Here is a 27,033-nt window from a genome sequence, read left to right as displayed (position 1 = left end):
ACAACTTTTTAAATAATTGTTTTCTGAATGGAGTTCAGATCGATGAGTGCCAGGCTACGCTAACATTGTAGCTGCTCCATCAACACTCAACACAATGTCCTCTAGGAATAAATACGGCAGTGACGTTATTGTTCATACCATAGACAGTCAATGTTTTATACACATACATTTAGTTTTGTCTGGTCTCTGTACACATATGATGTACTATCGTAGAGCTCTAGGTGCCCACAGTTGCCTACAATACTTTTAGGATGTCAGTGACAGTAGGAGGAGAATCTCAACACTGATAGGCATTCGTGACACAGCGTCACGTCAATATATGAGAATTTGAATATGTGAATGACGCAAATTTTGCGTCATTCACAACCTTTGCGTCGTTCTCACCATTTGCGTTGCCCCGCGAAAGGTTTGCTTCGCCTTTGGTGTGAACACAGCATAACTGTTGCTATGGATCTGGGTAATATAAAAGTAGTTCAGAAAAAAAAAGTTCTCACTGTGGACCTTCGGGGGCTCCGTACAGTCCAGTTCCACCTTCAGCATTGACCTCAGTAATAAACATACAACTGAATTTAGACATTTACGACAACATCACCTAACACTGAACATCATGAGCTTGGTAAAGATAGATGTTATGGCAGGAGTGTATGAGATTGCATTAGATTGTGCGGGTGTACCTAATAAAGTATATGTTGCTCACTACACATAAAGTCAGTTTTGCTTTAGATCAGTTGAGTCCTTTTCTACTTCCATAGTTGTCACACTGTGCTGAGCAACAGGAAATATAGCTCTTAAAATGTGTCCCTCCAACTGGAGAGGAGGACCAGTGAGTTTGCCAAAATACAATAGGCAGATGAAGCTCTGATTATAACTGGCGTGGGCTGTGGGGGTGAAAAATCATGGACATATGCACTCCAGATGGGATTATAATGACTAAATAGTGCAGGTAACCTTGAAATAACCCCATCTCCTATAGAGAAATATATCCCTTTCAAATGGGGCTTAAAGAGGCTCTATTATACTGTTGTGCCTTTTCCCCTTTCCTTTAGTGTGTTATATATTTTTTTTGTGCATGTAAAAGGTCTGCAAAGTTACAAAGCCCAAAGCCTACGTCAAAGGGAGTGCCTGAAACACCTTGCTTGAAGTCCCGCCTTTTCTTCCGTAACGTGGTGATGTCACCAAGTAACACATTTCAATGAGTCCTAAAACCCAGAAATGAGTTTGAATGGGTTTTTTAGATGCCTGAAATAAGTTCTGTGGTTAACACAAGTTGAAGAGATTTGAAGGTTTTGTTCTATGACATAAAATGCATCAATAAATACCCCACTCATGTATTTTGAAGCCTTTATGTGTCTTGAAAAAAGGCGATTGCTAACAAGTGGCTAAATGAGACGACAAAATGTCATCACGCCTACTCGTCCACCTTTACAGCCTCTTTGTGTATACTCACTTTTTACTTTCAAAAATTATTAATGTGGTGTTCATTTGTGGAGATTATCTTGCTGAACAAAATGTGTAAGTATCATAAATGTTTGTTTGCCACAGAGCTTATTTCTGCATTAAACCAAAACCCAATGGAAAAGTCCCATTGGCTTTTTATCGAGGGAACCAGGGCGATGCTAACTTCCTGGTTGGCCTACAAAAATGCATCATCTCTGGAGCACTCTGTACCTGCCCAGTGGCTAGTTTGGCACACCCTCAAACAAAGCAAGTTAGAGTGGAGCTGGAGCGGAGTCTGAAGAGTTTGGTTTGGTTGATCAATCACAACAGAGTGGGCCAGCTTACCAATCAGAGCAGCATAATAGGTCTTTTTTAAGTCATTCAAAGTATTGCAACAATAATAGCTCCATCTCCAGGTCTGGTAGTTTTTCCTTGCAGATGGCACAGTCTAGTGTGGGACAGCTACTGTATCAAGGAAAAGCCAGAAGCCAAGTAATAGTTGTCACTGCACTGTCTGACTTTAGTCCCCTTGGCCACCCCTCGGGTTTGGTCATCTCAGACTTTGTTGAAGGCTGATATGGATCAGCGTGACAAATCTTTCCATGGTTTGCTCTGACAGTCTCTGACCACTGTGCACCTGAAAAACTGCTGGAAAGCGTAATTTGTTTCTATAACAACCGGCAACCTTGAACCGTCATGTCACTGTTTCTCGCTGCGACATAACCACATAGGGTTTTTTAATGTGGTGATGTCTATGTTTGTAGCTTATTTTGCTTTGACATGTTTGAAATGTAGTATAAAAAAATGATGTGAAAGTATAAAAAAATCCAGTTAAACAAACCTTGCTGAACATCTGCCCTAGACTGAGAAACGTTGCACTTCCTGTTATGTTAGTAGACTGCTCAACAGTTGTTGGGATGCAGGTAGAAGCTTGTGATGCAGCAAATGTGAAATCATTTAAATAGTCGGATGCCAGAGTGATTTTAATAGACCTGACCTCATTTAGACAGGTGGCTAAAATTATAGCTTGGAAAGAGTTTAATTCTTCCCAGCACACTGAAATGAATTCCCCCAAAGAGCTTTTACACGTGTAGGCACTCATAAACTAATTAGGTGATAAATGCATCACAACCAGTGGTCTGATCACATTCATGTTCTTTTCACCGTTTTTATAATTGAGGTTGGATGACTCAGGAAAAGTTGTATTTGAGTTAAATTAAACTGTATTCTTGTGAGTTGATCACTAACTTGTTATAAGTCATTTGTAGTGAGAAAAGGTTTGTTTACGGTTCTTCAAAGGGTCAAATAGTTCCAGCCTAATATGGGAATCTTACATTTTCTACTCAGTCGGTGTCCTAACAAAAACCTCAGAGGAGAATCTAAACTCATCAATTTAATATTCATGATCCTCCCACCTGATGTATATGTATGGTCGTCATGCTTTGGTCCGACGGCTGAATTGACCGAGCGTGGCGCACAATCACCTTTAGGCACTTCCCACCGGTCATGAATATTTACAGAAATGAGTCCACCGGGGAGACGGGACCGCATAGAGGGTCATATACAGAATAGAGAGAGGAGCTGTTTATGCAGACCTGGCCTGTTTAATGTGTTCACTGACATGATTTGCTTTTGCTTGCACATAGCTCTCTCTTTCTTCATCCCACATGTATGGTTGAAAATTGGACTTTTCACAGAGGAAGTTAGGAATTAGCTAGTGAAGCAAGTCCAACAAACAACTGTCTGTGTGTTTAGCAATTATTCCTGGAAGAGACGAGAAACATAGTTCTACGGTTTACATCTGAAGGAATTTTCACCTGGAAAAGATTCCAGGTGAAAATCAATTTGGTAATCTAGTTATTGGACATTGTCAAAGACCCTGTGTGTGAAAATGTAACACCTTTTCATTGTGAATGTGTCATATGAATGAATGGATGTTTTTATGCTTCTGAGCCGGCAGCAGCCGTTGCCACAGGCGTTATGTTTCCAGGTTGTTCATCTATTTGTACATACATCTGTCCATTCGTCCGTCAGTACGTTCGTCCATCCCATTCTCGTGAAGGACATATCTTGGGAATGCCTAGAGGGATTTTCTTCAAATTTGGCACTAACATCCACTTCGATTCAAGGATGACCTGATGAGGACAACTTCATTGTGACCTCACAAAACGGTTGTTTTTGGCCGTAACCCAATAATTCTTATGCTAGTTATTGCAATTTCACACAAATATCTAATAGGATAAAATAATGAAGTGATGACAACATGTATGTAAACCGCAACTTGTTGGCAAAGGCATAAAGGTGGTAAATTTTTTTATTTTATTTTATTCAAGTGTCATACACCTAAAATGTTTCCAGCCCATATGGGCTTACAATACACATACTTTACCTAGACACAAGAGAAAACAAAAAAATAAACTATATATTGTACTGTATACACATTATATCAGATACAAATTTAACAGATTACAATGCTCAAAGGTATGTCAAACATCTTGTTTCTAAGAATGCAGTGAGGACCCAAGAGCAGTGAGAGACAGGAGACTGGAGAGCTGTTTATTAAGGAGTTTTAAACTATAGCCAACAAGGATTTCTAACTAAGTCCCTCTGCAACTGTCAGTCTACGGCGCGGAAAACAACAAACAAACAAAAAGGTGAAGGCAATGATTAAATAAGGAAATAATTGGCTGGAAGTTCCCGCTGGCGGAAGCCTCCCCACTGCTGTAAGCGGAGGCGAAAGAGAGCTCTGAATAGCTCCCTGGTTGCTCCCAGCTGCAGGATCAGCACCTTGGAGAGCGCCACAATGCACAGTCCTGACACTTGTATATCTTGAAGCAAGCATGAACTGTAATCTACATTAATTGCGTCATATCAAACAGGCATATGAATGTGTGGAGGTACAAATACATAGATTAAAGCTAAAATGTACTTTGCATTGTTCTCTTAAAACTGTATAAACCGTTTTTCTGGCCACTTGGGTGTTGCTGAACAACCTGTAAACACTGTGGTCTAGTTTAGGTTTTTATTATTATCATTTAACCATTATTTTTCCAGGATAGTCCCAATGAGATTTAAAATCCCTTTTTTGAGGGAGTCTTGGCCAAGACGGCAGCATAAAAGATTCATGTATAAAAGCACAAATAACAAACAACCAAAAAAAACAAACAGCAAAAGAGTAAAAAACAACATGAGAAACTTCACATAAACAAGAGGAGTGACAGACTTAAGACAAACATCGGTGGTGGGACTGATTCCCCAGATATCAGCTGATGGGGAAAAAGCCTTCAGAACCAGTTCCCAACCAATTAATTACAGAAATATTTACTTGGAGAAACAAATCTCACAAGTGCCTTCACAATGAAAAAATGCCTCCTTAATAATAATAATGAAAGAATGCCCCTTCAATAACAAACAAATGGCTCTTTGATAATAGAATAAAGTGTATAAATGGAAATAAATCAATAAACAAAACAACAAAATAAAGCCTGCAACTGTTAGATTATTGTTAGGCATCTGGCATCTACTAAAATGCGGTTTGTATTAAAGGTCAAGTGTGTACATTTTTGGAGGCATCGAGGTGAGTTTGCAGGTTGCAACCAACTGAGACTTCTCCCGTGTGCCAAGCGTGTAGGAGAACTACGATGGCCGACGCAAAAACACTAGAGCCAGTGTATGGTTTTTTCGTTCTGAGCTACTGTACAAACATGACAGCCGCATCTGTGAAGAGGACCCACTCCCTATGTAGATGTAAATGGCACATTCTAAGGTAACGAAAACACAACGATGGTGATTATACACTAAAGAAAACATACTTATTAATATTATATTCCATTTCTGCCAATAGATCCCCCTAAATATTACACACTGTTCCTTTAAGTCTGAAAAGGATCAGAATGCCCCGGCTGTGCAATTCCCCAAATATCTCAACCCCTATGGCGTCGTCACACTCTGATTGGCGGAGAAAAAGGGGAAATGCACCAAGCTGCTCTCAATTCTTAATTATGAGCCAGTCCCCACCCCCTGCACAACAGTTGATCTGAATAACCCTCCAATCAACTCACAGGAATTGTGACATTCAGCTAAAACAAATTGGGAAAAGGGAAATGACAGCAAGTACCAAAGAATGACAGAGTGCTACAATCCCCCCCGCCCTCCCCCCCGGTATGATAAACATTACAGGTACACATACAGTATGCTTCACACATGTATTTACCTTTAAGCCTTAGAGACCCACATAGACCCATTTTTGTCATTTTCTAGGGCAGGATAAGGGATCTTTAGAGGAAGATAGCAGGCCAACAGTATATGCCACATAGAAGATATTGATAGTTTTAGGAGTCAGTAGAGAACATAAACAAGGAGGCACTGTTCTTATAAAAAAAATATGGACCACTGTTGGATTCTACGGTTGTATAAGAAAGACAGTCAGAACGACCACTCTCACATTACCAGGGCCGGCTCTAGCCCTTTGGTGCCCTCTGCGAAATTAGGATTTGGAGCCTCACCCCCAGCGCCGCCAGAGGCCAACATCATACTCCTATATTAGGCTTTCTTTTTCTCCTCCTCTTTTCTCCATTTTCTTCCTTGAGCACCTGAATGCATGGACGTTTTCATTATGAAGAAATAAAATGTGAAAATACTAGCTATCTGCATCTCTTGACATCTCCATCGAGCGATCTTACATCCTGAGTAGTACTCGGGCTGTTGGGATTTGCACGGCACAGTGTGACATTCAAGTGCGGCCCGGCAGATGAAAAACTGAGAAACAAAGATACAGGGGTGTCTTTCTCTCTGTCTTTCTTTCTTTCTTTCTTTGTTCATTTGTTACCTCAATGCAGAAAATGAGGAAGGTCGCCCATCGACATTTATTTTCATTTAATTTATTTTTTAGAGGGCGACCAGTGCCCCCCAGAAAGCGGCGCCCTAGGCTACCACCTATGTGGCCTATGCCTTAAGCTGGCCCACACATCATTATTTGATCATTTATGAATATAATACATAAATAATGTTGAATAATCAATTCTGATTGGTCAATCATGGCAAGCAGACCGTTGCTATGTATAACGGACCGTTGCTATGGGTGCAGTTCTCATGTCGGACTCTGGCGGACTGTTTTTTGTGTCAAATTATTGATTTCTTAAGAAAGTAGCCGGTTAATAAGCGAGAAATTGTACAGCGAGTGGGTCATTGCTGTGAAATAAACCCTGACAAGGCGATGCCGCATCGCATGTAACATACATTATTCCTTACATAATGCATGTTATCTATCGTATATATCACCCTGCAGACCGTAGGTGTGTTTGAGTTGTAGGTTGTAAGTGTCCAACCTCAGGCCCCATGCCTTCACATTCAGATATAAATTGGATGGAGTCAAAAGAAGACATGGATTTAGATGAACAACAGGGTCAGACAAGAGCAGGACATGCAGGTGATCATTAACATCCATGTTCAGTCCCCTTACTGTCACATTCGGGACGAGAAGGGAAAGAGACGCTGCATGATTTGTTCTTTCTGTCAGTCATACACACACACACTCCCACACACACACTCCCACAGTCCTCTTTTGGCCACAGACCCCAAAACGCTATGGAAGAACTGAGATGGACGTTATCATTAAAACCCACCAGCAGACCCCATGCAGTGCAATTCAAGACATAGGAGAAAGGGAAGCGAGATTTATGGTAGGTATGTGCATGAATATTTCCATCTCTGGACTTATACGTGGACGTCTAGAATGCATTAGGACAGCTTGATATACTAGAAGCCAAGAGGAATAATGTATGACTTGGCGGAGCAGAATATACCCCAAGAATGACTCTGCATGAGTCTCACATTTTCTCTCGGTCTGATGTTTATTTAAACATGGTTCTCGGGGCATGCCGAGCCATACAGCATCTTAAGGTCCAGCTCAGTCACTCTCTTTCACCTCGCTTCGTCTCTCTCTGTCTCCTCCTTCTACATAATTCAGAGCACTTGGCTAGTTGAGCAGGATTGAGTGTGTGATTGAGAGCGTCACCTGCTCGAATCTGCTGCTTTGAAAAGGAAATCTGTGTTTCCCATGTGATGGCTGTCAGAGGTTAACAGTTATTGGCAAGAGCTGCATACCACCTGGGGTTTCGCTGGTGATGATAGCGGAATATCAATCTGATGTTATTGAAGATAAAGTACACACACAGTGATGGATCCACTGTCCTTATCAACAACCTGCTATAGGCTACACTGTTTGTTTTTCTCTACTTCCAATTCCTGTATCTTTTAAGAGACATATTATTGTTTAATTTTAGGTTTAGAGGTCATACAGGTTGCCCCGGTTTTAGCTAATGCTACTTCCCTACTGTCACTCAGCTTAAAGTCCAAGTGAAATGAAAGTGAGAGCGTCTTTGGCTTCTGTACTGTGACGTATTCCCCAGTGAAATGGAATATTTGAGCGGTGTACAGTTACAAGAGGGATTTAAATTGAATCCTTCGCATTTGATTGGAGGGTTAAAAAGAGGGCGGGCTTGTGCCGCTGTCATCCTTCCGCTCCTGTTGCGCCTGCCGTTACTAAGCAACCAAAACCTGCGTGCTGCGATGATGATGATGAAGTTTCAGTAATTTAGCAGTAAAAGCCTCGTTGACTAAACTTATCAATTTATTTTTTGTTAATCTTACTGTTGTACATACTGAATGGTGCAATGTATCATTATACAACGGTTTGGATGATATCTTGTGAACAATTTTGTTATTTTCTGTGTGTTTTACTTTGAATGTCAAGCAACACGAGCGATCAGTGCGCCTGTGCAAGCCCCTGCAGTGTTTAGACAACAACACTACTTGGTTAGGTTCAGGAAAAGATTGTGGTTTAGGTTAAAATAAGTACTTGATTAAAGATACCATATTGTAAAAAGTGATATTCCCATGTCTTTTTTTATTTATTATAAAGCAGGTTTAAGTGCTGTATGAACACTGTGAAAGTATCAAAACACTCAATCCATGGAGAAGTACACACCGCCTGTATTCAGAAACTGTGTCTTTGAAACAAGTCGTCAGGATTTCTGTCCATTTGTGATGTCACAAATATACAATATTTAGTCCATTTCACAGTTTTAATCTAACACATTCTAAATGTGTCCCAGTTTATTTCCGGTTGCAGTGTATGTGAATGACATTAGCTGACAGGAAGTAATCATGGACCCAAGTTGTTGCCTAGGAACGCGATTCCGTTGCAATTCCATTGAAATGCGCTAAAACAGAGTGTTTCAGACAGAGGGTAAATATGGTTGGTTTGGAATGGAATGACTACGGAAGTGCCATTACTTAAGTACGGAAGTCACTTAACAAATAAGTCAACGTTTGGGTTGAAATAACTATGGAAGTGGCATTACTTAAATACGGATGTTAAGTTTCAAATAAGTCAACGTTGACTTCTGGTTTCACATGGGACATGAACAGCGGTCTCCTGGGTGAAAGTCCGGTGTTTTTAGAGCCACCTATTCAACCCGACCTCCTTCCTATATGGACTTTGTTGCTCTTTATACTACGTCACCCGTCCTGGCTCACGATTACATATATTACATAAAAATTGATTACGTGGGTTATATGCATTACTTTTTGTAGGTAAAAATATGTATAGCTACGAACAGTGTATGAGAACAGCCTGACTGGTGACGTGCAATGTTTTAGCCAAATATCCAGCTGTGCCCAGTCTGTCTCTTTGGAGAAGTAAATGTATTTTGTGCTTCAGAGTCCCGAGCATTACTGTGAAATAGAGCTTATTTGGATTTACAGCTTCAAACAGACATGCCATGAATGTACCTCTATTTACCATCAGTGGTACAGCCACAGAAGGTGTTTTGTGATGATAGAGGATGGAGATGGTGTGCTCTAGCATTGGTTCTGAATAAGAAGTGTCTAGCAAAAGGATTAAGTCTACAGATACTCAAGTGTAAAAAAAATGCCACACAAATTGGCATTCATTTTTTTAATTCTGACACATTTATATAATTTATTTATTTTTTTATATTATACTGTTTTACTTTATCAGCCTTTTTCAGGTTAGTAATTATATTCATTTTGTTCAGGGGGTCAGTATGTTTATGGAAATGAGCCCAACTGTCAAATAGTACTGTTAAAAAGAGCATAAGGCAATTTGTGCACAACAGACTGTTTTTTTCCTTCTTCTTTTCTTTGCTTGTTTGGCAGGTGCTCCTCTGATATTGACTCATAGAGGGAAAAATTTGACAGGCATTCGTTTGGATTCCAGCACGGCTGTTTGAAAACGTCTGTAAAATCTTGAGAGTATAACTCAGGAATGGATGCAATACGAGCCATCTAATCGCCGCCAGCAGCCTGTCGGGTGAGTGCAGCCTACCCGACTGACATGACGCACTCACGGCTTCAGGCCAGCAAACACTTGACGGACAAGACTGGAGCTTGTCAGTCAACCAACTCAACAACAGGCAAGCAAATTTGGAGGGCAAAATCTGCATGATGAATCAGGTTTCTCTGGCCTACATACAAATACTATACTATACCAAATACTAAATCAAACCAAAAAAAGTATGACTACGACTTTTATTATCCCTGTTACTGCTGCTAATAACACAAGCCAGATATCCATCTAAATGTATCGCACATTTTGACCGAATTTGGAGAAAATCGTCAAAAGAAAATGCACATGAATGCTTGTTTCTATCCACTACCTTTATGTGATTATTAGGAGTTTGTTCATCGAGATAACTGATAGGTGGCGCTAATTATCCAGTCAGAAATAGTGGGCTACCTACGGTTCTGAGAAGTGAAGCCAAAAATAAGTCTGATTGTATAGAAGTCTATGAGAAAATGAGCCTACTTCTCACTTGATTTATTACGTCAGTAAACATTGTAAACATGAGTTTATGGTCTGAATCACTAGTTTCAAGTATTCTTCAATACAGCAAAATGTTCATTTAGTAAATTATGGTCAATAGAGCCTTTGGAATTTGATGTAACCCACTGCAAGGGAAAACAACTTCCAGAGATTCTATATCCACAAGAGGTAGATTTTGGGTTTAAACAACTGATATATGTCTAACAACTTCTCTTCTTTGTTGAAATAGTATCACGAATCCTATCACAACCTGACTGGACAAAGCACCTGTTGCATTCTAATCTGTGCTTGAATTGTATTCATGCTTTCAGACTGGAAAAATATGGCTGCAGTTCTGCAGACACGGTAACATTTTATCTACAATATCCACTTCAATTGGTTCCTGAATGGATCTTAATAGGCCATGCAGTCGCTGCCTGCTGTGATTGTAAGTCATTGCATTTCACCAGAGCTCAGTGTTAAAGGTTAGCAGATTAATTCTACTATGTTGCAGCCAATGTATTACCACATGAACCACATTTGTTCTTAAAAGGAACCATTAATGTATTTGACTGTACAGTAGCTCTTTTCTTTTTCATTGCATTCCTAGTGTGTAGACACACCCACACACATTAAAGGTATAATGCAAGAATTAAGTTAAAAACAATGTATAGACTGATAAATAATCCCTCTCAATCATCACTTATGATCCACTAGAAGTGTGTGGTGTTGTCTGTTTCTGCAGACACCTTGTTGCCCTTCCGTCTTTCTGTTTTCTTTTTCTTATGCTTTATTGTGGACACTTATGTGCTTATTTGCCTCACGTGGAGGTGTAACCCCCAGCCAATAACAGCGCACAAGGTGTGAAGCCCGTTCAGGTGGTCAAATATCGCCGCTTTGTAACGCCCCCCGGCTTCTGATACCAAGAAGTCCTTAAGATTTGTTAGATAAAGCGGCCGTATTTCACGTATGAGAATGGGTTGTGTTATGTGCATGTGTTCCAGTGATCCCCCTGCTTTTCTCTGTGCTGTGAGTGCAGCTATAATCGGTGTGTGTCTGTAGGCACACGAGAGCAGCGCTGAGCCACAGCCAGCAGACAGGAAGCCTGCATTCATTCAAAATCCGGTGACTCGGCACTGTCCCGCAGAGTTGTGAGGAGTTGTTCATTATTTGTGTGTTCAGTTGTGTTTTAGAACGTAACCGCCGGAAAGCAATCAGAAAATAAGGTTTTATTTCTCCGATTTGCTGCTTTGTTCTCACTAACGCTGCTCACTAATGCTGTGTGTTTACAAACAGTAACCAACAACAGTTACATAGCCGACCGAGCATCTGTGAAAACAGTGAGGCGACACACCCGAGACTGAACGTGATTGACAGCTAAAACCACCATATCACTATATATTTCACACACTTGGCAGTAATATTACCTCGCCTGTCCAATAGAAATTGTGCCAGCTCGGGGTCCGTTTTGATACCTAAGACCAAACGAAGGTCCCTCCATGAATCGAAGGCCCGGCCGATGTTTTTTTGCATCTACCTTCAGTTAGGTACTGTAGATATCATATAATTTGTATGAATCAGGTTTGGATCATTTAAAAGAGAATGGTAATATTAAGACTGAATACCAGCGTATAAAATATTAATACCAGCATTAAAAAATCCCATGCGATAATGTTAGCTGCACCCTGCAGGAACCTGGATGGGCTCTGTGGGTCTATAACTGCAGTATTCATTAACTGCATTAGAACTGCACTACAGAGAGCAAAAGAGGATCAGTCGGTGCAGAAAAGAGGAAGAGGAGGAGGGAGAGGATGAATAAAAGGCAGAGGATGGAGAGGAAGAGGTGTGGATTAGGAGCAGAGGGTAACAGTGGGCAGGAAGCGTGAAGGGCAACATCAGGCTGCTTCAGGTGAATGTGAATATTGATTTAATTAACACTAAACTATGTTGACTCTCTCACACAGACACACACACACACTCTCTCCATCCCTGACGCCCCTTTCTCTGGTATCAATCTTTCAGCACTGTCTTGTTTTGGGAAGGTGGTTATTTTGCTCTGAGGAGAAATTACAATGTATTCCCAAATCCATTTTCTCCTATCAATTATTCAGATGTGACCAAGACTCATTATGCATGGAAATGTTCTCAGCTCACTGAATCGAGCGGAAGCTGTGTAAGTGTTTGTACACGTTTGTGTTTATCCCTCCGTACAGTTTAATACTGTCTGATCAACAAAGAACACGTGAGTGTGTGTGTGTACGTGTACATGCAGGTATCTGTCGAGTGTATGTCTGTGTTTACCTGCCGTGAAGAGAGTTAATACTCGCATGTGCACACTGAGGAACATCTGTTTGTGTAGAGTTGTGTGTACGTGAGTGTGCTTATAAACCGGAAAAACAAAGTTCGGAAACTTGTGTTTGATGGATTATTTCTCTGTTGTTACAATGCTAATTGGCATTGCATTTTACATTGTTGGAAAGCCTGTTTATTTACCTTCGCAATGATGCCCAACTTGTAAGGATCATGAATTTGTGGGATGAGCAGCACAGCTGATTATGTGGGTAGCGCCCAAGAAATATTTGCCAAAATGCTCCATCAATGGTAAAATACAATGCCAATTAGCATTGTAACAACAAAGAAATAATACATCAAACACAAGTTTCCGAACTTTGTTTTTCCAGTATAATTGCTTGTTGCAAAAAGAGAAACATGCGCCATTCAGTGGACTGGCAACTTTTGGTAGGGAGAAAAAGTGCATGTGCAGCTCTGATTTGATATTTTTATGAATCTTAGTTACATAAAACAAAGTATTGAAGGAATTTAATTTGGCATGTTGATGGCATTGGATGAAAGTCAAGGGATCCACAGCGTTCACACAATCCATGAATGTCTGTACCAAAACACATTGTTATCCATCCAACAGTTGTCAAGACTTTGCTTTGGACCGTAAATTTCAACCTCATGGTGGCTAGAGGAAATGTCAATGGTCCTACTAAAAATTATAACCTGCTGGTGACCCAAAATGAAATCTAATCACCGAGATTCATCCTCTGGGGACCATGAACATTTGTACCAAATTCATTGCTGATCTATCCAATTGTTATCGAGAAATGTCACTAAAAAAATAAAAATGTCAACCTCATGGAGGCATTAAAGGAAATGTCAGGATCACCAAAGACTGAAAGTGTTTTCCTATATGCAGACCATGAATGTATATACAACATATAATGTGAATCCATCCAGTAGTTGGTGAGATATTTCAGTCTGGACCAAAGGACTTAGGGATTGCCATCCCTAGAGGTACACCACTAACGTTGCAAAAAAAAAGTTGACATTAACTATTAAATAGATTGACGGAAGTTTTATTTTTCCTTACTAATCTTTCATCGTGTATAGGCTACACTTATTCACTGCCAAATGCTCACTGAAATATTAAAATAATCTCAGCCAAGATGAACACTTCCAAAATGTTCTGACAGTATTTCCACTTAGAGCAAACGCGCCAGATTAATTTAACCAAGTCTGGGCTGGACCTGCGTAATATGAAAGAAAAATGTATTTCTTTGGCACAAAACTTGCCTGTAGGTAGTTCAATTTCAGACATTTCCTCAACCCTTGGAAGTGTGGGATTTAAATGAAACAAAAATGTTCTAAGCTCAGGTAAGAAATGTATAAATATGGATGAAAATGCTCCAAGCCTCAAGTGAAGGATGTGCATACTTACTCAACCAAGGTCCTGTCCATTTGTATTATGGTACGCTGGCAATGAGAATCCTTTAGTACTTGGCAACAGGATTGGTGGTTATTTTATCCCAGTACAAGTGAGAAATATGAAATACATGGTGAATGAAAGCTTTGCACTGCCAGGATTCAGGTTCAAATCCCTTTTCCTTGTCCTTCGGGCAAGAAATATGGATGTTCTCCCTCAGATAGATGGAAGACATCCATCCAAGCCCTACTGGGATAGGCTCTTGGCTCCATGAATATTCAAAAAAATGAGAAAATCCTGAATAAAAGGTTTTTATTTGGGGCTTCGAGGCACTAAAGATAATCCTTTAAATATACTTTTCATATCTACTGAGTATATACCACCATAGAGTAGAGTCAGTGTTGCCTTTGCAGAATGACAATAAGCCTGACGCTGTCTAATAAAGATAGAACAGGTCACACGTACACTTCCCAGACCTGTTGCTGTGTGTGTGTGTCTGTCTCCATGCTCCAATTAATTCTGCGATGTTAATCAGGCTGCTGAACCATGATTAGTATGGTTGTCATGGCAGCACTCCTGGGATCTGACAAGAGTTTCTGGGATGGATTGACAGCCTGGCTCTCAGTCTAACTTTGGCTTTAGCTGTAGTTTCCGAATTGTACTCGAACAGTTTGCAGTTGAGATGCAGAATGAGAGTCAACAGCATCACGTGTGAAACCATAGTTCTCTTATGGAAAAAGGTGGATTGCTCAACCCAGATGAGGGTGAACAGCTGCAGCAATTGTTGAGTTCAGATATCCTTTTTTTTTTAATTCAAGTGGTGGTAAAATATTGTGAGATCGATTACAAATTTGGGGCATCAGGTGCAGGTTGTGTAGTCTTTCCATAAAGCCCCCCTTCAGCCAGTGGTGCTTTTCTGTTTTTTGTTCTTTCTCAAACAGAGAATGGGGGTGTGGTAAATCGATAGACGTAATTCATTACCATGGCAACCAGATTGCATCGTTTTTCAACCCAGTTTAGATTAAACTAGCTTTGATGATTTACTGTTTATCAGACCACAATGAGACGATAATTAGCACAACACACTGACCACCAAACACCGCACACCGGTTCACAGCGCACCGGAAGACGGATAAACATGTTGCTGAGGTTTGCTGTTTGAAATGCAGGATGTTTCGGGATGTTTTAGAGTCGCAACGTCCACCGGCACCGGCCGCTCTCGCCACAGCTCCCAGCTCCGACACCGCACCGGGCTGCTCTGTGATTTATTTATTTCTCTAACAGGACATTTCTCTTGTTTTCTCTTGGGCTGAAAGTTGTGCGCTCCCCGTCATCCAGACATGTTAGAGGCCGGCGAACCTCCAAACAGATTTATCGGTTTGCCGCTCCTCAGACGCAAACAAGCATGAGTACGTCTGCACAAGCTTGGATGATGACGTATGACTTGCAGCTTCTACTATAGTCATATGTCATATTCCCATGTAAGCAACATCCTTCTTTTTTTTTTCAGCACAAAATTAAGTTATTTGTCAAAAAAAAGGTCTAAACAGTGTGGCTAATCAACATTGTCAAGAAATGACTCAAATAAATATGAAATATCATAGAAATGCCAAAATACACTGGAGGGGGGCTTTAAACTGAAGTTATAAGCTTTGGGTAGTAACCAAAAGACACTACAGATACAATCAGGCAAGAGGAGGTCTCTCCCTACGATGGCTGGTCGCTATCTACGTGATAGAATAAGATGTTTAGTGACTGGGGAAGATCTAGATGATGAGCCACTACTCCTTTGAGCTGACAGAAACCACATTAAGTGGCTCAGGCATCTAGTAAGACTTGGTACCCGCTAGACATGGTTTTATCGGACAGCATATCATGTTATCTGGCACAATTTCCGTCTGAAAATTGACTGATTCGACCGCCTACACGAGAAGACTGCCCTGGAAAATATCAAGCATGTCTGATAGGAATCAGGATGTCCGAGACAAGGTCAGGAGTACATGACAGCAATTAAACAGAGACCCTCACACATGAGGATGGCGATAAAACTCCACAGTGACCATGCCAGTGTGCTGATCCTGAAAATATCCTTTTGTCTCGGGTGCTTGGCCTAAAGACGCCTCTCGGCAGCCTTACTATTGTGAGTGCTTTGGGCACTTCCATCTGGAAGACCCAGGACACCCTGGAAGAATTACATCTCTCATCTGGTTTAGGGAACAAGGGAATCCCCATAGGGGCTGGAAAGAAACAGTGCAGCACTACTCTCCAAACCCAGTCTCCATGAAATTGCACTGGTCATGGTGGCAATGTTTTAGCAAGAGTAGAAAATGCTACATTTGTCATGAGTGGTGGTCAAGGTGGAGTAAACATGTCTGAGCTTGTGCTTCAAGTCACTTTTGACTTTTTTTTTTTATATCAACCGAGACCACAATCTTTCCCTAATCTTAACCAAGCCCTTTAAGAATGTTAAGCGGGCCGAAAGTTAAATGATCTCGCTCACGTGAATGTTTCGTTTATTTCCATAAAATTTGACTTGGTCTGTTTTATTAGTAGAAATCTCTTTTTGCTGGGATAGGGCAACACTTTCTCATCCCAACTTGTCACATTATGACGCTTTGTCAGCACCCCTTGGCATCACTTTACAGTCTCAGTAAACATGTGGTTAACAATGTGAATTCAGACAAAAACCTTTGCTTAGGTTTATGCAACAAAACGTCTTAGTTAGGTTTAGGAAAAAGTACGGAAGTTACGTGACAAATAAGTCAACGTTGACTTTTGGTTTAACACGGGACAGGAACAGAGGTCTCTTGGGAAAAAGGCTGGTGTTTTTTCACCCACTCTTCCACCCCAACCTCCTACCTATGCCGTTTGTCGCTCTTTATACTTCCTTGTTCACAATTACGTGGATTACATCCGAATTGATTTCGTGGAATATATACGAATTACAGTGCATTTACTTTTCGCAGGTATAGCTATGAATGGTTTATGAAAAGAGCCTGCATCACTACATCACTTTATCCTGTTAGACGTGTGTGAAATTGACGTAATTAGCATAGAATTATTGAATTATGGCCAAAAATGTGTTTTGTGAGGTCACAGTGACCTTGACCTTTGATCCCCAGTTCATCCTCAAAATGGACATTTGTGCCAAATTTGACAATTTCTTTTCTGAGATTCCCAAGAATGGGACGGACATCAGGTCACAGTGACCTTGGACATTTGACCACCAAAATCCAATCAGTTCATCCTTGAGTCCAAGTGGACTTTTGGCGTTCCTGAGGTATCGCGTTCACGATATTGGACAGACGGACAACATGCAAAAGTGCCCTTGGATGCCCCTTTGGGCATATAGAACACGATAACTTGTCTTCTATGATGGCTCAATGTGCAAGAAAACGTGATGAAGAGCCCTCTGGGGTGCCCTCTATGGTGTCCTTCCGGAGGATAGATAGAGATGAAGTGCTCTCCTGGGAGCACTTCCAGTGGAGAAAACGTGATCAAGAGTTTTCTAGTCTAGGTTGCCCTTCAGTGGAAAAACGCAATGCAGTGCCATATAGGCTGCTCTACATGCGAGAAAACTTTCTGCATGCTGGCGCCCCACTGCACGCCCCTGTCCCTCAGAAAGCCACCACTGACTGACTTGGTGTATTGGTTTATTTCCACAGCCTCTAATCTGAGTTTTGTGCTGTCACACCCGATGAAACTGGTCAGCCAATCTGCGACTCTTTGATTAGTTGATTAGTGTGGTTCAGGGTGAATCAATGTCATTGTGGGGAGTCTGCTGGCACTGCAGACGTGACATCGATAGAATAAGAGATTTACACATGCAGAGGCAGGAAGGGTCTTTAGCCTCCCAGTACTATAACTGTCGTATCAATACTGGATGGTCCTGGTGTTTTCTGATTAGTGTACCAGCGCTGATTTACTCAACTGAGTGAGGGTGAATATTTCAGTGCAGCTGCAACATCAGTTATGCTTGTTCTTTGAATCACATGTTTAAGAAGACTTAAAAAAAATTGATAAACTTCCCTTTGTGCATTTCACCTTACCGACATGTTTATCTCTTTGATTTGTAAAATATTCTCACACAGATGGGACTACTATCCCTGTTCCCACTAATAATTAATGGGAACCTGTAAGTAAGGATTTTTTTTTTCTGCCAGTGTATCCTGGCTGAGAAAAACATGTTTTCTATCAAGAAAAGCCTCCGGTGCCGTTCGTTGCTCATCTTTCAATGAAGACATACCCTGCGGTTCTGATATAACTGATGCTATTGCAGCTATGCTGAGTTCTTCAGGAGCCACTGTTGTTGTTGTTGTTTATAACCAACACTCGCCTCTCTCACGCACGCCTAAGCCACGCCCACTGCCAGTAGCTCCTCAAAGGACGCCTTACTTGAAGCCTGAGAAGATGGATTCTCATGTGATATGTGATCCTGTGATTCTTGCATAATCTCAGGTCGTGATCGTGAGAATCCAGCCGTGCAATGTTAATTAAATATGCCAACCAGTTCCATTTCTGGACATTTTGGTGCTCTAGGCCAGAAATCCAGCCACAGGGTAGATTTTTTTCATATTTTGTATCAATTTCATTAATTAATGAATTGATTAAATCATACTAATAATAATAGTTATTTACCAGTAATAATAATTTTAATAATTTCCTGATATTTTACTTTAATTAACTTTTTTTTTAGTCATTTCACATCACTCAAATTCAAAATTTATACTTTTTTGGCAGGAACGCAGATGACCAGCCCTACAAATGCAAAAGTCTGTCACTGAGTGACTGAGTGACTGTGATGAAGTTACATGATTGGTCAGCCAAGTGATGGAGTTTCCTCATTGGCCATTGCTCTTTCAAAATGAAAATGCGGGGAACAGTCCTTTATGCAAATGAGCCAGTCCAGCACGACGCGTCCAGTTCACGGAACTAAGACCAAGCTGTTCTAAAATGACACAAGATTCAGCAGTGGCATAGCCTATTTCTCGCTTAAAATGTTTTGAGAAGTAGATTAGATTAGTAGATTTTGGTGGATTGTTTAGATGGAATAACAGAAAGTTTACGAACAGACTGCCAGGAACCAATCAGGTGGATTCCACGATCAGGTATGTCACCGCTTGAACAGCCAATTGAGTGGAGCAGTGCATCCCCTAGTGTCCTCAGCGGACCTTGTGAACATGTACCGCTTGATTTTCCATTATAGACATGACCACTGACTATTTGTGTAACAATTTAGCCACACATTCACAGACTGACCATACATGGTCCAACCATATACTCGGTTTTGAAGAAATCTTGTTTTTGGGCTCTTGGTAACACATTTTCTTTGTGAGTAATTCATATGAAGTCCAATTCACAGCTGACCTTGCATCTCAACAAGGAAACATATCTACCAGCTTTTCTCGTTTGGAATGAATGCAGCACATCTCTCTTTCTGTTTTCCTTTTTGTCACTATCCATCTCTGTCTCTCGCTGCCATCTCTGCTCCTTGTTAAGATTCCTAGCAGGCGCTGATGAGGCATCAAGAAACGAAGAGTCACTAAACGAACAGACAGATTGTTAATTTCCCTCCTCTGGGCACAGACTGCATGGGGTTGGAGTCCAATTCTGTTTGGAGACGGAGCAAAATACTGTCACTAATATTAGCTTCCTGACCGTGTCAATCTGTCCCTCCATCCTTGACATCCTCCTTTCCACTTTGACATGTTTTCCAACCCCTCTGTCCTCCTGTCCCCCTCACTGTTTTTCTATCACTGCCTCCCTGTTGGGCAAAGTAAGCTAAAAATAAATCCTGACACATTGTATATTAATAATGTATTGAATATAAAATAGATAGGAGGGATGAGTCAAGCTGTTCTGGACCATTTTGTTATGCAATTAAGGAAGTCGCTGATTAAGAGTTTAATGAAGCAGAGTGACTCAGTAGAAGCACTAATGCATAGGATATACAAGGTATTTAGACCAAGCTGTTTTTCTAAGATCTGTTATTAGTCCTGTTAAAAAAGAAAAATGTCAATGGATATGCACTGATCTTAAGTTCATATTTGATTTTCCATAGAAAATATTCTTCAGGACCTAGGTATTTTATTTTGGTGGTACTTTTTTTTTTCCATAGGCTTTCAGTCCTGGTTGATATGGCAACATCCATAGTTACTGTGGTAACAGCAAGTGTGGTTTAATACAGCAGCAAACAATCCTTTTGCAGCTACATGTCAGAAATACATCATAAGATTGACTGTGTATCTGTCTTTTATGACCAAACAAACTCATGTCAGTAAATAAGTCGGTAAATAATACGGTAGTAAATCAGTACAACTCTGATATGGTGTAAACAGACTAAACTTTAGATGGTGAGGCTGTTATCCATGATAAAAACAGCTGCATTATTTCCTCTTAAGCCCTCGTGGATGTGAAGGAAATTCGAATCCAGCGTGGAAATGGCAGACTCCACCACTAACAATAAAAACGTTATGAGATAATTATTGAATGCAAATACATTGAATGGTTATTGCAGAAAAAGAATGTCCATAAATAAGTATCAAAATGAAGTTTGATTTTACAAACTATTTTGTAACTTAAAGTCTTAAAATGTCTAACTAAAATGAAAGGAGTCCCTGCCTGTCTGTCTGTATGTATTAGTGTTGACAAAAATAATGCATTATTCGATACGTATCGATGCTGAATAGTTGAAACTGTTTCAATACTCATTTTCCGCAGTATAGATTCACTGGTACCAGCAGCGCTTTCTGCTTTCTCTTCTCTCCAACTGCGAGTTGACACACACATCGCTATTTATTTTTGATAAAAATCCAAAAATTGAATGCTCTCAATGTTGTCAATTTTTCCTTGTGGTTTTGAAAGTGGTATGGAATATCGATATTTTTCAAAGTATTGTATCGAAGTTAGAAATCCCAGCATTTTGACAACACTAGACTGGGATACTCAACCGAAGCCCGATGGACTACTATTTATTAGTATTGCGTATTATTATGTTCACAATGTGTAGTGTATTGAGAGGGGACCTGACCGACGGCGGCATTGCTGATGCGTAGTACCCACACCCATCTCTGTCAGCACTTTCTTTGCACTGTTTAACACTGTTAGCACCGTTAGCACCGTTAGCTGCCAACCGCGGCTCGCCGTTGCCATGTTGAGAGCCGTTGAGAAGCAATAGAAAGGCTCCCAATCCCGTATTTAGTACCTTTTTAAAGTAAGTGATTATTATCTTCCCTGTTTCTGTGTGAAAACGTGGTTTACTTAAATAAAATCCAAGGCTGATTCATTTTCCGTATGACAGGCCTGGATGTTTTCTCGGTTATCTTGGTTCTCAGTTATTCATGCTTGAAAACAAGTGCCCTCCCTTATGAGCTGTCAGTTAGTATTGTAAATTTCTAAGCTGATTCATTCCCTCCTCCAAGCTGCCCGTTTATACTGTTCAGGAAAAATACCCAGAAAGTGCTTTGGTTAGAAGTCCATGGGTAACAACCCATTTGACCCAGTTTATCATCCATACTGCTGAAAGACAAAAAATTGCTGCTAGCTGCTACAGTGGTAACCTGCTAGAGGATGCAAATATGCCACCTTTCCAATTAGATCCCAAGGACTTAATCCATTGCATTTACATGAGATTGAAAAGCATGTAAGCTTTAGTAAAAAGTCCTGTCACTTTCGTTTGGGCAGCTGCTTGGCCCCCTGGAGCCTGCCTGTAACAACAGGTCTGAGCTATGGTGTTTGTTTATTTGAGTATTTTCACAAATTACTGAATGAGCTCCTTACGGGGTATTCATCACATATTTCCCAAAACAGTTTTATCTCTGATCAGTTTCCACCACAAATTGAACCATCTGCAATTTGCACTCCCAACGTTCTCCAAGATCTGCATGTCTGTAATATTGAGTTTGTTGGCGGTGAGTTGCCAGTGTATGTAGCCAGAGCTCATCGGTTGGAAGTGTTGGTGAAAACAAATTAGAGCTGATGATCTGCCAGCCCTGGAAAACTTTACTCCCAGTTAGGCGTCAGCTCAGATGATGAAGAGTGAGTTCCAGCATGGCACACAAAAACAGGATTGTGGATTGCAGTTAACAAACAGGAATGAGTGACATTTTTAAACATTACGGGAAGTTGATTGCTCCGAAACTGACAACAAAGATGCAACAATTTGCTGTTAGTTTTTGTTTTATTAAAGTTAATTTTAGAGCAGCATTACGGTTAAAGTCACTGAACAGAATTGACAAAACTACACAAGGTGGTGTAGCATTACTGTCAGAAGATGAAGAAAATCCAATTTACTGACAGCACTGTCAGCTAAAGACACTTTCACACTTCTTCTCCATCCCAGCCCCCCACTCATTTCCAGTAACTTTCGCTTACCTGAGAGCTACGCTGTGTTGAACCTTTGATTTGTCTTGTGCGGGTGGCATCTGTGCTGCAGCGTGATATCTATAAAAAGACATACCAGCTCTATGAGCAACAGATGGTGCTGTTTTTTTTCTTTTACCTATTTCATGTGTTTAGCTGCTATTGTTTACATTGTGAAATACGGGAGAAAATGATCTGAAGGCGTGTTGTCAAAACTGCACATTGAGCCACTCTTTGCTCTAAGAAAATGTCATTTTGATAGACGTTGAACTGATGACAGGAGTTGCGTATATTGACAGATGAAACAGACTGAGTGGTGGTGAAGTTGGTAGCTTCATTGTTACTCTCTCCTATCTATCTCCGTCTACCGTTTCCTTTGTCAGTCATACAAATTCAACTCACTTCATCTGTGTTAGAGAACTTTTTTTACATTTTGTGGACAAAGCAATGCTACTTGTGTATGATTATTTACCAATAGGTATGCTAGGTATGCTAAAAAATTGCATGAGCACCAGACAGACTTAGCTGAGATACAGAGATGATTTTGGAGTTACTTCTTATCACAGGTGACCAATGGGCCAAAATGTCAGTGTAGTACTTCAGTCATATTCAAAATAGGGCTGTCAATCGATTAAAATATTTAATCACGGATAATAGCAAATTAATCACACATTTTTTAATGTTCAAAATGTACCTTCAAGAGAGATTTGTCAAGTATGTATTCTTATCAACATGGGAGTGGGCAAATATGCTTGCTTTCTGCAAATGTATGTATATATGTATTACACAAAATCAATTAACAGCACAAAACAATGACAAATATTGTCCAGAAACCCTCACAGGTACTGCATTTAGCATAAAAAGTATGCCTAAATCATGTCATACAACGTTTTTCATATGTTTTCCGTACTGACGTTACGTTGTTTACATACATGTTTTATACAATTTTAAATTTAAACTTATTTTAAGTCCAACATTGACGTTTTCCCTTAACCTAACTAAGTTGTTTTCTTGCTTAATCCTTAATGAGTTGTTTTGTTGCCCCCTGTTGGTACTACAAGTTAATACATGCGAGTAATATTCACGTATCTGCGAGGCAAAATGTGACACTGACATGCTGTCCTCTGGTGGACAGGCTGGTCTATCACACGCGTTGGCATGATATCGGGTTGGGAAGGCTAAAACTTAATATAAAACACAGGAACAAACAGTTGGGAAGAAACATGTAACATAATGCAACAAAACCAACTAAAGTAAAAGTACTTGATTTTTTTTTTTTTTCAAGTATTGGTTTACAGCATATGTATAGGATGCCGTTAGTTGCAGGGCACAGGTCAATAGAATAAAAAAGCATAATATGTAAATAATATAAATAATATGTAAATGCTTTGGCTGTTCTGGCCTCAAATAAAAAAAAATAGTACCTATTGAGTTTAGTCCGTCAGACTGTTCATTTATTGACAGCAATGAGTAGCGTCTTGTATCTAGATGTCAAAATAAAAGCCCATCCACATCATGTCATCGTGATGGGTCTGGCAAATTAAAAGCCCCCTGCTGACCGCCACATGGTACTGGTGGTGGTGGTGGTTCATTTGGGCTGAGATGTGACAGTGATTGATGCCCAGGTGTCATGCAGCAAATTACCCATTTCCCACACACAGGGCTACAGTACACACACTCACACAAAAATATTCACAAATGCTTGCATGCACCAGTAAACACACACAGAGTAAATGCCCACCATGCATGCTTATTCGCCCACACAAACACCTTATTTATCACGCTTGCACACACACACAAACACACACACACACACACACACACACATTCATGCACGGACTCACACACACACGCACACAAGCTCAACCCTCAAAGACACCTCCCATTAGCTACTGTAGATGTCATGAGTGGATATTTTACCCCCTAAACCCCCCCCCCCCCAAACACACACACACACGCACAAACACGTTTCCCACACACAACATATATACCTCCACCAATGCCCCTCCAACACATTTTCCCATGCCCCCCCCAAATCTCTATATGTGTCAGCAGTGGATTTTTCCCCCTTAAGTTAAGTCGAACAGCTCAAGCTTTGGGCTGATAGGCCAATTATCGAGTGTTAAGTCGCGGATTGTCGACCCCCCCAGTTGGATTACTGCGCCTGTCAATCACCTTTGGCACTAATCCAGATAAAAGTCACATGGGACTGAGAGAGACAGAGACAGAGGTCGATGTAGTCCGTTGGCAAAGCATATGACTTACCCTTATCTTTGATTATCTTCCTCTCATTCTCACTTTTTCAGTTAGACCCTTTCCTTAATACCTCTGTGGTTGTGACTTCGACTATATTCTGATGTCTCTTTTCTTTCCTCTTTTTCTTTGGGGTTTTTGTTGGTTTCCATTAGTTTCAAAGTGAATTTAAAGATGCATTCATCAATTGTCAGCTACTAGGAGGCAGCAACATATCAAAACAGGCTGACAGACACACAGCTTTGGCATATTGTCACATTATGAACTTGCTAGGGCTATAGTCTAAATGATTTGCCACTTACACACCCAGCAGACACTTGAACACCATTATCATTTCACAGGAGTTGAGTCTTTGACAACCTGATATGAGTGTCCTTTAACTCTGGTTTCATCATTACCAACTCCTGAGAAAAATATGTTGGTATTTAACTGCTAAATGCTCCACTATGTTTACCAGCCACACCGGAATTTTGTCTGTCTGATATCAGGTTTTGGGCATGTAATGCACAGTGTTTTTATTGTACATTTTCTGATGTAAATAGCTGTAGGGTGATGAGAGAAGTAAGACTCAACCGTATGGTAAATATGACAAGTTGATACAATAAGATAGAAGAGGCTAAAAAGCTCAGGGGAGCTGCCGAGTTGGCTGGAGATTCTTTGCAGCTTCATCACTGGGAGCGATAGCTGAATAATGGAAAATGCTTTAATAATTGACCACTGGGTCAAATGTTACAGCTGTGTCAAATAATGTTGGTTGTATAGGAATGTCATTCCGTCTTTGGATAGATGTATTTTGTAATTTATTCTCATGTAACTGATTAACCTTTATGTTGAAGTATATCATTTTAGGGCTGTCATAATGGACTCATATTTGACAGAATGTTTTTGTTGTCCATAGAGTGTGAACTAAGGCTGTCAATCGATTAAAATATTTAATTGCGATTAAACGTGTGATTGTCCATAGTTAAATCCCAATTAATCGCACATTTTGTATCTGTTCGAAAGGGAGATTTGTCAAGTATTTAATAGTTTTATCAACATGGGAGTGGACAAACATGATTGCTTTATGCAAATGTATATATGTTTATTACTGGAAATCGACTAACAACACAAAGCAGTGGCAAATATCATCCAGAAACCCTCACAGCTACTGCATTTAGTATAAAAAATATGCTCAAATCATAACATGGCAAACTCAAGCCCAACAGGCAACAACCGCTGTCAGTGTGTCAGTGTGCTGACTTGAATATGACTTACCCCAAACTGCATGTGATTATCATAAAGTGGGCATGACCCCTTTGAAAATGGCGATGCCAGTTAGTATGACATGGTTGGTACCAATGCATTCCTTAGTTTTTTTCTAGTTCCATATGATACCAGTATCTTCACTCTAGCTTTAACATTGAGCCCGCTACAACCTAAAAATCACAAGTTGTGTTAATGCATTAAAGAAATTAGTGGCGTCAAAACAAATTTGCGTTTACGCGTTATTATCGCGTTAACCTCAACAGTCTCAGTGTGAACCATTCATCAGATCTATATCATGCCAAGCCTATAATTGTTTTTTCAATAGATATATATTTATTTATTGCACTGTTTCTTTACTAAAAAACTGATATGTCTGATTATTTTTTTGCATTTAAAAACTTTGAGCAAATCCTTCCATTTGCACACCACTTTGGTCAATCAATACTTCCTAAGACACATAAATACTTGGCTGGAAAATCAACTATACTGACTGAGTGTGTTAGGTTATCATCCCTGACTAGATGTGTGTTGTGATGTTTACCTTTGTAGATCAATACACCTTTGATTCAGATCTCGGTGGAAATCACATGGGACAGAGAGACTGATAGAAGGACCGGCATTTCTCATCTTCTTATCTCATCTACTGTTTAGTGTTTGATTTGCCTCTGCGCTTTTCTCATCTCTTCTTTTTTTTCCAACCACCTTTAAATAATCCAAAGACCTATTAATATCACCCGGGTGACTGAAAATGCCACCGCTAATGCAGAGGTGCACCAGCAGCTTTAGATGAGGAGTCCACTTCAGCACTTATCTAGTCGCAGGGGAGGGAAAGAAAGAAGAGAGAGAGAGGGAGACAAACTCAATTTACACCTGGTATTGAGATGTGAGCTGCATGTGGATATGCTCTGTGGATAATGAGCAATCCAAATCACACCGTTGCATTTACACCTGACTTGAATATGCATCGCTGTCTGCACACTGTCTGCATTGTGGCTGCATCTCATTTTTCTCCAACAAAGAATGAGATTAATGGATTAACAGCCGCATTACAATTTTTTGAAATTCTAACCAGTATAATAATTCAATGTTTATATTATATGTTCCCTCTACATTATTAGCTTCTGGCAAATACGGCATGACTAAGGTCTTCGGTCTTATGTTTAACCAAACGTGAGTATGAGGTTATATGAGGGACACA

Source organism: Sebastes umbrosus, chromosome 16 (genome assembly GCF_015220745.1).
Source record: "Sebastes umbrosus isolate fSebUmb1 chromosome 16, fSebUmb1.pri, whole genome shotgun sequence".
Classification (NCBI taxonomy): Eukaryota; Metazoa; Chordata; class Actinopteri; order Perciformes; family Sebastidae; genus Sebastes; species Sebastes umbrosus.
The sequence above is the reverse complement of the archived record's forward strand: the minus strand, read 5'-3'. Positions refer to the sequence as shown.